A 15441-nucleotide genomic window follows, 5' to 3' on the forward strand; every position below is an offset into this window, starting at 1 on the left:
GAAAGAGATTTGCTTGAGACTGGTTGTCACCTGGGGCTTGGGTCTAATAAAGCAGGAGATTGAGTTGTTACCAATTTCCAAACAGTATCTCAAAGAGCAGTTAAATATCTGATTATCCGATTATTGGATAAATGTCATTCCCAGAGTCCTCATATGGCACCATTTGATAAGCCTGCAAAGCAGGTAAAAGAAATACTTTTGTTTTAGGTTCCTTAAGGCACCCACCAGAGCCCTGAGACTAAGCTTCTGCACCATGAGACCACTCCCTTCATAAGTCTCAGTTTGTTTGTAATTTTCTTTTTTTTTTTTTTTTTTGAGACAGAGTTTCTCTCTCGTCACCCAGGCTGGAGTGCAATGGTGCAATCTCGGATCACTGCAACCTCTGCTTCCTGGGTTCAAGCAATTCTCCTGTCTCAGCCTCCCAAGTAGCTAGGGTTACAGGCACATGCCACCATGCTTGGCTAATTTTTTTTTTTTCGTATTTTTTGGTAAAGATGGGTTTCACCAAGTTGGCTAGGCTGGTCCTGAACTCCTGACCTCGGGTAATTCACCCTCCTCGGACTCCCAAAATGCTGCAATTACTGGCGTGAGCCACTGCGCCCAGCCTGTGATTTTCATTCACTGATATTTCTGAACATGTGCATCTACAAAATTTGAAACTCAATAAATGCATAACAGACCCCTTTTAAAAAGCTACCCATTGGCCAGGTGTGACCTGCCTGACCAACATGGTGAAACTCTGTCTCTACTAAAAAAAAAAAAAAATTAGCCAGCTGTAGTGGCTCACATCTGTAATCCCAGCTACTTGGGAGGCTGAGGCAGGAGAATCACTTGAACCTGGGAGGCAGAGGTTGCGGTAAGCTGAAATCGTGCCAATGCACTCCAGCCTGGGCAACTTCATCTCAAAAAAAAGAAAAAAAAATAAATTTGAATGGATATGGCAGTGAATAGATCATCTCTAAGTTAGAGTATTCTGTATTTGGTTGTAATTTCTATTGTTCTGGCATATTAGATGTTGCCTCTTTAATCTGTTGTATTTTTTCATGCAAAACTGCTTCAATATTACATCATAATAATTTGCTCAGTTTTCCCAAGGATTGAAATGAGTGCTTTATTCTTCAACAACATATGTTTTCTGGGAAAATATATTATTCTTTTGCCTACTATTTTCATTGGTTAAAAAATACATGTAATGTTTTAAACAAAAAAAAACTTTTTAAAATATGTTGTTTAAGTTAATTTAAACTTTTAAAAGAGAAACTATAGCTAGAAAGCAAATATATAGAAATATTTTAAATATTATTAATAAAATTCAAAAACACTCAAGAACATGATACTGTATTTAATATAATTGCTTTACTGAGATCTAATTCACATGTCATACAATGTGTCATTTAAAGTATATACTTCAATGGATTTTAGTATATTCACAAAACTGTACAACTATCACCACAATTTTAGAATATTTTCATCACCCCAAAAAGAAACCCATATTTCCCCACAAATCGCCCTGCCATAGGCCACCACTAATATGTTTTCTACCTCTGTAGATTTGTCTTTTCTGGTCATTTTGTATAGAAAGAATCACAGAGTAGATGATTTTTGTGACTGGCTTATTTCATTTAGCAACATTTTCAAGGTTTGTTCATGTTGTACAAATATCAGTACTTTCAGTGGTAACTTTTTTTTTTTTTTTTTGAGACAGTCTTGCCCTGTCACCAGGCTAGAGTGCAGTGGCATGATCTCGGCTCACTGAAACCTCCACTTCCTGTGTTCAAGCGATTCCCCTGCCTTAGCCTCCCGAGTAGCTGGGACTACAGGCATGCACCACCATGCCCGGCTAATTTTTTGTGTTTTAGTAGAAATGGGGTTTCACCATGTTGGCCAGTATGGTCTCAATCTCCTGACCTCATGATCCACCCGCCTCGGCCTCCCAAAGTGCTGGGATTACAGACGTGAAGCACCGCAGCTGGCTGGTATCATTTCTATCTAGTAGATTATTCTTGAAATTTCATGATGTGATGTTGGTGAAGTGTTCCTCTCTATATTACTAGTATCCCGGTTTTACAAAGGAATTTGGTAACATATACCTAGAGTCTGACAATGACTTCCTCCTTAACTGGATACTAGTCAGGCTCCTCTAAGCACTCGTCTTGACCAGGCCTCATCCTTGGCCGACTAAGTCCAGTTTTAGCAAGACTCCTGAGAAGCCAGTTTAGCAAGAATGCCTCTATCATTGATTGAGTTCCTCATTTTCCCCAGCTGTTGATATCTAATCAAGTTCCTCAGTAATTTTTAACTCACTGATCCCACCCTGCCTAGTGGCCATCAATCCCAGGATGTCTTGGCTGTATTTAGAATACAGTTTTGTGCTGAAGTCTCTCTCCTGTACTGCAGTAACTTGACAGAATAAAACCTGTCTTGCCATTTTTAACAAATGTCTGTTGCAATTTCTCTTTGGCAAGTCCAAAAAATACTAAACAAACTTTGACTAAAAATTTTTATCTCTGGAAGTTTGTCTTAAGGAAATAATTTGGAGTCAAGTAAAAAGACTCATTTATGAATTTGATGGTAGTGAATAAAATAGCAGAGGAATGGGAACAGGTAATTGGTTCTTAAAATATTCAACACTAGGGGAATGAGAGAGCAAACCAGCATGTAGCAACCCAATGATATATACTGTATTTATTAACAGATAGAGTTATGGAGCTATAGCACTATAAAAATGTTGCTAAAGTGCTTGGCATAAATTTTTGGATACTATAGTTCAAAGCATTTAAGAAATATAAATATATTCTTATCTACAAAACAGTGGCATCTTAAAAAATTGAAGTTATTCAATACAAAAAAAGATGTAAGAGACAAAATAATTATATATAATGCGTAGACCCTGTTTGAAATCTAATTTAAACAAAATAAATGTAAATAATGTATTTGGAGAGCAATAAATGAATTTTGAATATGAACTGGCTACTACATTATGTAAATGTATTTTACATTCTATGTTACAAAAAAAAGTTCTTAATTTTTAGAAATATAAAATGAACTAGAAGCGAAATATCATGTTACCTGAGATTTGTTTTAAAATTCTCCTGCAAAGAAAAAAATTAGATGAACAGTTAAGGAAATCTGTTAGTAGTTGTTCAATTTAGGTATTCCAGTTTTCTATTGCTTTTTAACAAACTATCCAGAAACAGGGTCTTAAGACAGTAATAATCCTGATTTTTCTCAATAATTTGGAAGTTGACTCAAATCAGTTAGGCAGGTCTCTCTCAGGGTCTCTCCTGCAGTACTAGAGACAGTACTGGAACCGGGTCCTTCACTCAAACAAATGGGAGCTGCAAGAGCTGAAACTCTTCAAGTGTGTCCCTTCCCTCCTCCTCTTCTCCTGCCTTCTCTCTCCCCCTCACCCCCAAATGGTTTCTCCACTTGGTCACCTCAGGGAAAACAAACTTCTTATATTGTAACTAAAGGATCCCAGAGTAAGTGTCCCAAAATAAACCAGCAGAAAGTATGTGTTATTTTTAAGCTATTTTTTGAAGTTATGTAGCACCACTTCAGTTTTACTCCACACACAAAAGTCCACCCAGGTCAAGTGGAGGGATCCACCTTTTGATAGGGGCGTGGCAAGGTCGCATTGTAAGAATAGCATGTGAGGCAAAAGTTACTGTTCCAGCCATCTTTGTTTGTTTTGTTGTGTTTTGTTGTGATACAGAGTCTCCCTTTGTCATCCAAGCTGGAGTGCAGGAGCATGATCTCGGCTCACTGCAACCTCCACCTCCCGTATTCAAGGGATTCTCCTGCCTCAGCATCTCAAGTAGCTGGAATCACAGGTGCACAGCCACCACACCCAGCTAATTTTTGTATTTTTAGTAGAGACGGGGCTTCACCATGTTGGCCAGGCTGGTCTCGAAATCCTGACCTGGGGTGACCTGCCCACCTCAGCCTCCCAAAGTGCTAGGATTACAGGCGTGAGCCACGACACCCAACCCCAGCCGTCTATGAAAAATAATATTGCCACACGAGGTGATGAGTATTTGAAATTCATCACAATATTCTTTTAAATATTTTGACATTTTTACTTTTAACTTGGGGAAAAAAAGACTAAAAGGAAATGTACCAAAATATGCGTAGTAATTCTATTAAATAATTGTCTAACCTCTCAAATTAGCTATAACATCATATTACTTCTGTTACTTAATAAAAATAAATAATTCCAAAGAATGGTCCTCTTAATTCCTTCCCAATAGCTGAACATAGCCAGGATATCCTAATATTCTAAAAATAAACCACAATAAACATCATCACTAAATGCTATAAACATTTTCTTATTTATTTTATATCTTTTGCCTTTTTCTATTCTAAAGTTGGAGCTGAGTGAGCAAATATTTTTATCCCAGCTTGGATAAGAATCAGATTTTACTTAAGCCAGGAGCCCAGAGTCTGTGGATTAGTTAATGAATATGTAAATTATCTAAAATGCTGTGCAAAACTTGGTGAACATGCATAGTGCATCTTAGAGAAGAGAGGATTGGTGGGGCACGGTGGCTCACGCCTGTAATCCCAGCACTTTGGGAGGCTGAGGCAGGTGGATCACAAGGTCAGGAGATCGAGACCATCCTGGCTAACACGGTGAAACCCCATTCATACTAAAAATACAAAAAATTAGCTGGGTGTGGTGACACACACCTGTAGTCCCAGCTACTCCGGAGGCTGAGGCAGGAGAATCACTTGAACCCAGGAAGTGGAGGTGGCAGTGAGCTGAGATCACGCCACTGCACTCTGCCTCAAAAGAAAAAAAAAAGAAGAGAGGATCTATAGTTTCTATCAATTCTGAGATAAATAGTTTAAGAATCACAATTACTCTTGTTGTTGCAAAATAAGTTTAACATTTTTCCTAGTTCTGTGGATTCACTGAAAGCATATAGATCACATTTCTACATCTCTGACCATTTATTTTCTCTTCATCCTCCCTTACCCTCATTCACATCCAGAAATACAGGTTATACTTGCCAGCTTCTCCCTAGAGCCCCAGGGTCACATGTGACTAGAAGGCTCTAGCTGTCCTTTTAATAATGCCCAAAGAGTATTCATAAGTCCAGGACCCTGTCTTTAAATCTGGGTATTTGAGGAAGAATATTCCTGGATGCTATTTCCTCCTACCCAACACTACATGGTACTGTATTTTGTTAACATTTAGTTCTACTTAAAAATTATCAAATTAGCATTTTTGCCAGTTTTTCTGTGTGTTTTCTTTTCCCAAGAGGTTTTGGATAGTTGTTGCGGGAAGTCAGGGACCCTGAATGGAGGGACTGGCTGGAGCCATGGCAGAGGAACATAAATTGTGAAGATTTCATTTTAATATGGACATTCATCTGTTCCCAAATAATACTTTTATAATTTCTTACACCTGTCTTACTTTAATCTCTTAATCCTGTTATCTTTGTAAACTGAGGCTGTACATCACCTCAGGACCACTGTGATAATTGTGTTAACTGTACAAATTGATTGTAAAACATCTGTGTTTGAACAATATGAAATCAGTGCACCTTGAAAAAGAACAGAATAACAGCGATTTTTAGGGAACAAGGGAAGACAACCATAAGGTCTGACTGCCTGCAGGGTCAGGCAAAAAGAGCCATATTTTTCTTCTTGCAGACAGCCTATAAATGGACATGCAAGTAGGGAAGATGTCACTGAATTCTTCTCCTAGCAAGGAATATTAATATTAATACTCTGGGAAAGGAATGCATTCTTGGGGGGAGGTCTATAAATGGCCGTTCTGGGAGTGTGTGTCCTATGCAGTTGAGGTAAGGACTGAGATATGCCCTGATCTCCTGCAGTACCCTCAGGCTTACTAGGGTGTAGAAGAATCCCGCCCTGGTAAATTTGTGGTGAGACCCATTCTCTGCTCTCGAACCCTGTTTTCTGTGGTTTAAGATGTTTATCAAAACAATACATGCACCGCTGAACATAGACACTTAGTAGTTCTGCTTTTGCCCTTTGCCTTGTGATCTTTGTTGGACCCTTATCAGTAGTTCTGCTTTTTACCCTTTGAAGCATGCAATCTTTGTGTGTACTCCCTGTTCTTACACCCCCTCCCCTTTTGAAACCCTTAATAAAAAACTTGCTGGTTTGAGGCTCAGGTGGGCATCACGGTCCTATCGATACATGATGTCACCCCTGGCAGCCCAGCTGTAAAATTCCTCTTTATAAGACATTTATGCAGCCAAAAGACACATGAAAAAATCCTCATCATCACTGGCCATCAGAGAAATGCAAATCAAAACCACAATGAGATACCATCTCACACCAGTTAGAATGGCAATCATTAAAAGGTCAGGGAACAACAGGTGCTGGAGAGGATGTGGAGAAATAAGAACACTTTTACACTGTTGGTGGGACTGTAAACTAGTTCAATCATTGTAGAAGTCAGTGTGGTGATTCCTCAGGGATCTAGAACTAGAAATACCATTTGACCCAGCCATCCCATTACTGGGTATATACCCAGAGGATTATAAATCATGCTGCTATAAAGACACTTGCACACATATGTTTATTGTGGCAGTATTCACAATAGCAAAGACTTGGAACCAAGCCAAATGTTTAACAATGATAGACTGGATTAAGAAAATGTGGCACATATACACCATGGAATACTATGCAGCCATATAAAATGATGAGTTCATGTCATTTGTAGGGACATGGATGAAGCTGGAAACCATCATTCTCAGCAAACTATTGCAAGGACAAAAAACCAAACACCGCATGTTCTCACTCATAGGTGGGAATTAAACAATGAGAACACATGGACACAGGAAGGGGAACATCACACACCAGGGCCTGTTGTGGGGTGGGGGAGTGGGGGAGGGATAGCATTTGGAGATATACCTAATGTTAAATGATGAGTTACTGGGTGTAGCACACCAACATGGCACATGTATACATATGCAACTAACCTGCACATTGTGCACATGTACCCTAAAATTTAAAGTATAATTTTTAAAAAATTCCTTTTTATACTGTCTCTATTTCTCAGCCAGCCAACACTTATGAAAAATAGAAAGAACCTACATTGAAATATTGGGGGTGGGTTTCCCTGATAGACAGTATTTTTAATCAGATTTTTCCCCAGTTTTATCATGTTATGTTCTTTTGTTTCTCTCAGACCTTTCAGGGATGAATATTAGGTTCAAGTGATTTGATTTATATCCTACTACCTCTGATTCTAAGTTGGGCAGTATTTATATTGTTTTGCAAGAGAGAACTTCAGGAATTTGTTCTAGCTATTAGTTTGCTCTTATAGAAAAAAAATAACCTCACAAGGAATAAAAAAAATTGAGAAAAAAGGGCAAGCATGTGGTTTCTAAGAATGAATGTTCTTAGAAACCCAGCAAGAAACTCATGTTGATGTTTCCCAGTTACCTTGCCTACCTTCTTGGGCAAGTCCATTTGCTTCTGCACTTCAGCTGCTATGAACGCACCATTAACCTCCTAGTCTGTATCCCCAGAACTCACACAGAAAGAAAGTATGCCCATCCGCAATCTCTTTTCTGCAATTCCACAATTTAAAAAGTGTTAAAGCTCTCCCTCTCCCTCTCCCTTCTTTCTTTGGTCTCCCTCTCCCTTCTTTCTTCGGTCTCCCTGTTGCCGAAGCTGGACTGTACTGCCTTGATCTCAGCTCGCTGTAACCTCCCTGCCTCAGGCTCCTGTGATTCTCCTGCCGCAGCCTGCCGAGTGCCTGGGATTGCAGGCGCGCGCCACCACGCCTGACTGGTTTTTGTATTTTTGGTGGAGACGGGGTTTCGCCGTGTTGACCGGGCTGGTCTCCAGCTCCTGGCCTCCAGTGATCTGCCCGCCTCGGCCTCCCGAGGTGCTGGGATTGCAGACGGAGTCTCGCTCACTCAATGCTCAATGTTGTCCAGGCTGGAGTGCAGTGGCGTGATCTCCGCTCGCTACACCTCCACCTCCCAGCCGCCTGCCTTGGCCTCCCAAAGTGCTAAGATTACAGCCTCTGCCCGGCTGCCACCCCGTCTAGGAAGTGAGGAGTGTCTCTGCCTGGCCGCCCATCGTCTGGGAAGTGAGGAGCGCCTCTACCCGGCCACCATCCCATATAGGAAGTGAGGAGGCCTCTGCCCGGCCGCCCATCCTCTGGGATGTGAGGAGCGCCTCTGCCCGTCTGCCCTGTCTGGGAAGTGAGGAGCTCCTCCGCCCGGCCGCCCCATCTGGGAGGTGAGGAGCGCCTCTGCCTGGCCGCCACCCCGTCTGGGAGGAAGTGAGGAGCGCCTCTGCCCGGCTGCCCCATCTGGGAGGTGAGGAGCGCCTCTGCCTGGCTGCCACCCCATCTGGGAGGAAGTGAGGAGCACCTCTACCTGGCCGCCCTGTCTGGGAATTGAGCAGCGCCTCTGCCCGGCCGCCCCATCTGGGAGGTGAGGAGCGCCTCTGTCCGGCCGCCACCCCATCTAGGAGGAAGTGAGGAGCGCATCTGCCTGGCTGCCCCCTCTGGGAGGTGAGGAGCACCTCTGCCTGGCCGCCCTGTCTGGGAGGTGAGGAGTGCCTCTGCCCGGCCGCCACCCCATCTGGGAGAAGTGAGGAGCACCTCTACCTGGCCGCCCGGTCTGGGAAGTGAGGAGCGCCTCTGCCCGGCTGCCCTGTCTGGGAAGTGAGGAGCGCCTCTGCCCGGCTGCCCCGTCTGGAAAGTGAGGAGCGCCTCTGCCCGGCTGCCCTGTCTGGGAGGTGAGGAGCGCCTCTGCCCAGCTGCCCCCGTCTGGGAGGTGAGGAGTGCCTCTGCCCGGCCGCCACCCCGTCTGGGAGAAAGTGAGGAGCGCCTCTGCCCGGCCGCCCCGTCTGGGAAGTGAGGAGCGCCTCTGCCCGGCCGCCCCGTCTGGGAAGTGAGGAGCGCCTCTGCCCGGCCGCCACCCTGTCTGGGAGGAAGTGAGGAGCGCCTCTGCCTGGCCGCCCCGTCTAGGAAGTGAGGAGCGCGTCTACCTGGCCGCCCCATCTGGTAAGTGAGGAGGGCCTCTGCCCGGCCGCCCATCGTCTGGGAGGTGGGAGGTAAGGAGGGCTTCTGCCCGGCCGCCCATCGTCTGGGAGGTGAGGAGCACCTCTGCCCAGCCGCCCCGTCTGGGAAGTGAGGAGCGCCTCTGCCCGGCTGCCCCGTCTGGGAGGTGAGGAGCGCCTCTGCCCAGCCGCCCCATCTGGGAAGTGAGGAGCGCCTCTGCCCAGCCACCCCATCTGGGAAGTGAGGAGCGCCTCTGCCCGGCTGCCCTGTCTGGGAGGAGAAATTCTTCTGCCTTGGGATGCTGTTGATCTATGGCCTTGCCCCCAGCCCGTGCTCTCTGAAACATGTGCTGTGTCAACTCAGGGTTAAATGGATTAAGGGCAGTGCAAGATGTGCTTTGTTAAACAGATGCTTGAAGGCAGCATGCTCTTTAAGAGTCATCACCACTCCCTAATCTCAAGTACCCAGGGACACAAACACTGCGGAAGGGTGCAGGGACCTCTGCCTAGGAAAACCAGAGACCTTTGTTCGTGTGTTTATCTGCTGACTTTCTCTCCACTATTATCCTATGACCCTGCCATATCCCCCTCTCCAAGAAACACCCAAGAATGATCAATAAATACTTAATAAAAAAAAAAAAGAACTAATTCAACAGAAAAAAAAAGTGTTAAAATATGAATGTTTTTCCATAACTTATTTTGCATTCAAAGATGACTTAATCTGAATTCACTTGGTAATAAAACTTGACCTGTATTGATGTGAGGCTGCTTTAAATTACTATTTTTTCCTCTTAAGGAATCATAGGGTTAACTGTAGAACTGTTACTGTGTTTGATAACCAGGTGCTCTCTTAATCCTTCTTTGAGAGTTTTACATAATGTAGGGTTATATATTATTTAAACTGTCTAAAACAGAAATATCTGAATATAAAGCACATCTAGACCTACAAATTTCCTATAAAGGATTGTATATATATCCAGGGCAACATGCCAAAACTCTGTCTCTATAAAAAATACGAAAACATTTAGCCAGACATGGTGGCATGCCCCTGTAGTCCCAGCTACTCAGGAGAGTGAGGTGGGAGGATGGCTTGAGCCCAGGAGGTCAAGGCTGCAGTGAGCCAAGATCACGAGAAAAACTCTGTCTCAAAACAAAACTACAAAATTGTAGATCTAAACTAACATTTCGTTTCATATATTCAGTCTAAATAATTTCAATCATTAAAGCACTCTAAAGGCATTTTACCAAGTAATGAGATAGAAAAATATGAATTAACTTCTTAAAGGGAATGTTTTAATAAAATAACAATCTCAATAAGATTAGATGTCTTTAAGATCTAAGAAAAATCTGAAAGAGTAATAATCATAGCTAACATTTATTGAGCCCTGATAAATTGCTAGACACTCTATTAATTTACATTTATCTACATTATTTCATTAATTCCTCTAAGCTACAATGTGAAGTAGGTATTTCTATCATACTTACTCTATAAATGAGAAAACTGAGACACAGAATAGTTAACATACAAGGATACATTTACAAGTGGTTGAGATAAAATCTAAATCTCCATAATCTGACTCCAGAGCCTGTACATCAAACCTATGTGGTATACTAGCTCAATAATAATAGAAAACCAGCCCTAAAATGTATTAAAATACTACAGTGGTGAACGGTTTAGTGCTGGCACAAAAATAAACAGACATGCTAAAACTAGTAAGATTTCCATGAGTGTTCCAGTTTTCTATTACTGCACAACAAACAACCACAAAACATAGTGGCTTAAAAATATTTATTATCTCTAATGGTTTTGTGACTTGACTGAGCTCAGCTGGGTAGTTCTTATTTAGAGTTTTTCATGTGATTGCAGTCCAATGATGGCTGGAGCCAGAATCATCCAAAGGTTCATCTGGGATGGATGTCCAAGATGGCTGACTCACATGGTTGGCAGTTGATGCTAGCATTAGCTAGGAATATAAACTGGAACACCCACACAAGGCCTCCCCCCATGTGGCTTGGGATTTTCATAGGATGACCGCTAGGTTCTGCATGGAAGCATTCCAAGAATGTGTCCTAAGAAACTCAGGCAAAAGCTGTAAGACATCGTATGGCCTAGCTTCCGATGTTCCATAACATCTCTTCTCTCCACATTCTATTGGTCTAGCAGGTCACTAAGTCTAGCCCAGATTCAAGAAGAGGGTAATTTGACCCTACTTCTTGATACATGATACAGCATATGCACACAGGGAGGAAAGCAATTGATGGTGGACATCTTTGGATACTAGTCACCAAGCTTCACCTTCTGGTCACCACAATTTACATTTTCCCCGTTAGCAAAATGGGCTTGTCACCATTCCCAAGACCCCTATGATGATATATCACTATGGCATCAGCTCAAAGTCTAGGATCTACTCATTTAAATCAGACCCAGGTACAGCTGCAGGTGCAGTTCATTGGGTATAACTCTTCAATATGGCTCTTCTCAGTCTGAAGAACTGTGAACTAAGTGCCTACACACTACATGCAATGATAGTGCAGAAATATAATAAACACAACAATTTTCCTCAAAAACAACAGGATGGGGGGGCAAAGAGACTGGTCAGAAGACACACAGCCATCCCTGATTTATAGCAATTCTTAAGTCCTGAAAGGCATATGACACTAGTTTCTTCATAAGAGAGTGATTCCTGTGGCTCTTGGTTCTACACTCTGGACTTTCAGCTCTTCGTTTTGAATCAATCTTTCTTTTTAAGAAATGATTAATGTTTTACAACTTCACAGCTTTCCCAAATTGCTTTTTCTTTCTGAACTAGTTCTGTCCTTTCAATCCAAGCACATTGTACTTCTAATGGTACAACCCTCTTAAAAACTTAACAAGTTCCCTACTAATCTTACTGGGGTTCACTCCTTTACACAAAAGCCACACACACAGTCTCTTTAAGACAGGCCTTCTTCACTACCATGGCCCAAGAGTCACAGTTCTGTGGGTGAAATGCACTTAGGACTTTGTTCACCTGAGAGGATCTACAAGGCGCCCCCTTGAGTCTTTCTGAAAACTCAGTAGGTGGTTACAGATGCACGCTTAACTCTATTTTCACCCTGACATCAATCACATCAGTGTTACTGGTTACTCTAGATTTGATCTTTGCCCAGAAGCCCTTTCTTTTTTTTTTTTTTTTTCTTCTTTTCTTTTCTTTTTTGAGACGGAGTCTTGCTCTGTTGCCCAGGCTGGTGTGCAGTGGTGCAATCTTGGCTCACTGCAAACTCCACCTCCCAGGATCAAGCAATTCTCCTGCCTCGGTTTTATGAGTAGGTGGGATTACAGGCACCCACCACCATGCCTGGATAATTTTTGTATTTTAGTCGAGACGGGGTTTCACCATGTTAGCTAGGCTGGTCTCAAACTCCTGACTTCAGGTGATCCGCCCACCTCAGCCTCCTGAAGTGTTGGGCTTATGGGCATGAGCCACTGTGCCTGGCCTGCCTTTTCTTCAGAAAATTTTACTCTCTGGAAACGGTTCAAAACTTAACAGTAACAGTACCCTCTCCCTCCCCACACCTTTTTAAAAGTTCATCTCTCTCTAGCCATTACTTTAGCCTATGAGGCTAAAAGAAAGAAGGTGGCACTTTCAGTATTCTATGTGGACCCCTCCTTAGCCAAACCCATTAGTTCATTTCTACTTTCCACATGTCTTCTGGCAACTTTGTTACCAAACTTTCTAACATTGTATAACAAGGATCTGCTTTTCTCCAGCTTCCACTGGTAATTCCTCACTGTCCCTCAGGTTGTCACTAACAGTCTCCTCAAGGCCCTTTTGCCCCTTGCCTGCTGCCTAGTCCCAAAGCCAATGCCACAAGTTTTAAGTCTTTATTACAGCAGCATCCCAGTTTCAATAACAATTTTTGTTGCATGCATCTAATACTGTGTAACAAATCAACCCAAACTTAGATGTTTAAGGCAACAATTTATTATTACCTCTCGTAGTCCCAGAGACATCAAGTACAATGGATGGAATGAGGTGCCATATTGAGAAAAAGGCCACTCCAGTCCCTTATTTCCACTTACTCCAACCACCACCCCCGAAAATGATGCCTGCCCAGCAAGAAATTGGATGGAGGTTTTCTGTATGGGGAAACTGGAAATTGATGAGTCCAAGAAAAAAGAGCTCTAGGTTAACATTTGGTAATCTCACAATCTTATGCCTAGTTCCTCTCAAATCCCCCTACAGTAAAACCCAGCAGCTAATGAGCCCTGCTACTCTTGAAGTGCCTCCAGTCAGCACTCTTAAATATGATTAGCCAGTTACAAATCACAAGATATTTATAAACAGTCTCCAGCACGAAAGGAGAGACTAAGTAAACCAAAAGAACTCAAAGAAAGCAGAGTCAATGTATTGCATGATACTGTGAAAAAACAAAGACTGTTAAAAAAACCTACAGTTAACAAGCTTGAGGATAAAACAATATTTCAAGCAAGAAAAAAGAAAAAGTTGCTACCAACAAAGAATATCCAGGGGTAGAATGGCCAACCATCCCCGTTTGCCGACAACTGTCTCAGTTTCAGCTGAGAGTCCCATATCCCAGGAAAACCCTTAGTCTCAGGCAAACCAGGAGAGCTGGTGACTCTGCTGAAAAGTGGGAATGCTTTAATAAATTAAGGACATGACTTAAGAAGAAATAAGAAGACATTTGAAGGGTTGACAAATAAAGTTGAGGATAAAATGCAGGAGTAGAATGAAAAGACAAAGAAAAAATAAAAAGGAAAAAATATTTTTTGAAAACAGAGACTCTATCTAGGAGGTAGATCATCTGGATGATAGGAGTTCTTGAAAGAGGAAATCGAATATAGAAGGGAAGAAGCTATCAAAGAACTAATACAAGGACATTTTCCAAACTGGAAGGACCTAAGTTTTCAGATGAAAAGGGCTCACTGGAGGTCCAAACAGTGTTTGGGAAAAAGGAACGGCAATGGGGACTTTCCTCAGGAGTGTTAAGAGCTATAGGAGTGAATAAACAATTATTAAAGTGGAGAAGGAGAGGAGGAGTGTAAATAGAAAGTGAACATATCAAATTCAAAGAATTTGAATGGAATCAGAAATCCAAATGGCATATTTACTCCACAGCAATGCTGCAGCTTTAATCAATAGAAGATCATGCCTTTAAAGTTCTGAAAGAAAATCATGTCCAACAGAGATGTCTATAGCCAGTGCACCATAATAAATGTACAAGGATGGTTTCTGCATCATTGTTTGTACAAGCAAAAACACATATACAACCTAAATACCTAATGTTAGAGATGAAAGAAATTATAGCACATTTTATAACATTCAGATAATTTAAAATAATTTATTCACCAAATTTCATTGGAGAATTAAATCAATGTATACGTACTGACATGGAAAGAACTCCATCATATATTAGATTTCTAGAAAAACAAGTTTCAGAATAGCAATGTACAGTATTAGATACTTTTTATAAAAGCGCATAAACACACACACGCGCACAAACAGTATAGATAAAATAAGTGGGAAGAGAAAAAAATCTCAATTATTAGTGACTATTTTTGGGACACGGAACTTAGAAGCCCAGCTGTTATTTTGTTTTATACAGTTCTGTAGTAGTTGGATTTTTTTCCTTAGATGGCCAAATTGTTTTTAAAACAATGCACGTTTTATTTCTTTGTGATGACAGCACCATCTAGTGGTATATGTTAACAACTTTTAGAATATTTTTGACTTCAATGTGATATTTAATAATATTTTCATATTAAAATAAAAGCAAGCAACTACAGCACAGGGAAAAACATTTTACTATGGCATTTGAAAGAACAAGCCCTCATAATTATTTATGGGCTTTATGTCTTAGAACGATCGCCAAGATGTATCAAACGCAAAAATCAAATACAAAAAATGTGATAATCTACCATTTGTGCTAAAAAATACTCAGCTAAAAAAAGCAGAATATTTTCACATATTATATTATACATGCATAAAGGTAAACACTGGCCACTCTAGGTCTGATGTAGATGGAAACCCCCCGCCACAGAACCAGGGAAACGGGAAGCGGGGCCAGTCCCTGGCCCCAATATCAAATGGGACACCTCAGACTCAGACCAGTGTTGCATTTCTGCTTCAAGCGGTCCCAACGCAGCCTCCAGCACAAACAAATTTACCTACAGCCAACCCAGATGGGTCCCAGGCTCTTCTTGTGTCTCAGTACATTGCTTGTCCACCTCCACAGTAGGGGGTGGGTTGGTCGATCTCTGTAGCACCATTCCTCTAAATTTACTACCTAATTCTTTGCCTTTAATTGTCCCCACGGGGGTCACTGGCCCTTTACCTCAAGGTTCGGTGGGCCTGATGTTAGGTAGGGCATCCACCTCCACTAAAGGTATCATAGTTCATGCTGGTCTCATTAATTCTGATTCCTCTGATGAGATTAAAC

General features: G+C 42.0%; 1 pseudogene; it reads left to right on the forward strand.

Moving 5' to 3' along the window:
- The window catches only part of LOC129034627 (cysteine and histidine-rich domain-containing protein 1-like), a 28857-nt pseudogene extending 13617 nt beyond the window's left edge, over positions 1–15240 (forward strand).
- The last annotated feature ends 201 nt before the right edge of the window (positions 15241–15441 follow it).

This window comes from Pongo pygmaeus, chromosome 3 (assembly GCF_028885625.2).
Source record: "Pongo pygmaeus isolate AG05252 chromosome 3, NHGRI_mPonPyg2-v2.0_pri, whole genome shotgun sequence".
In the NCBI taxonomy this organism is placed as follows: domain Eukaryota; kingdom Metazoa; phylum Chordata; class Mammalia; order Primates; family Hominidae; genus Pongo; species Pongo pygmaeus.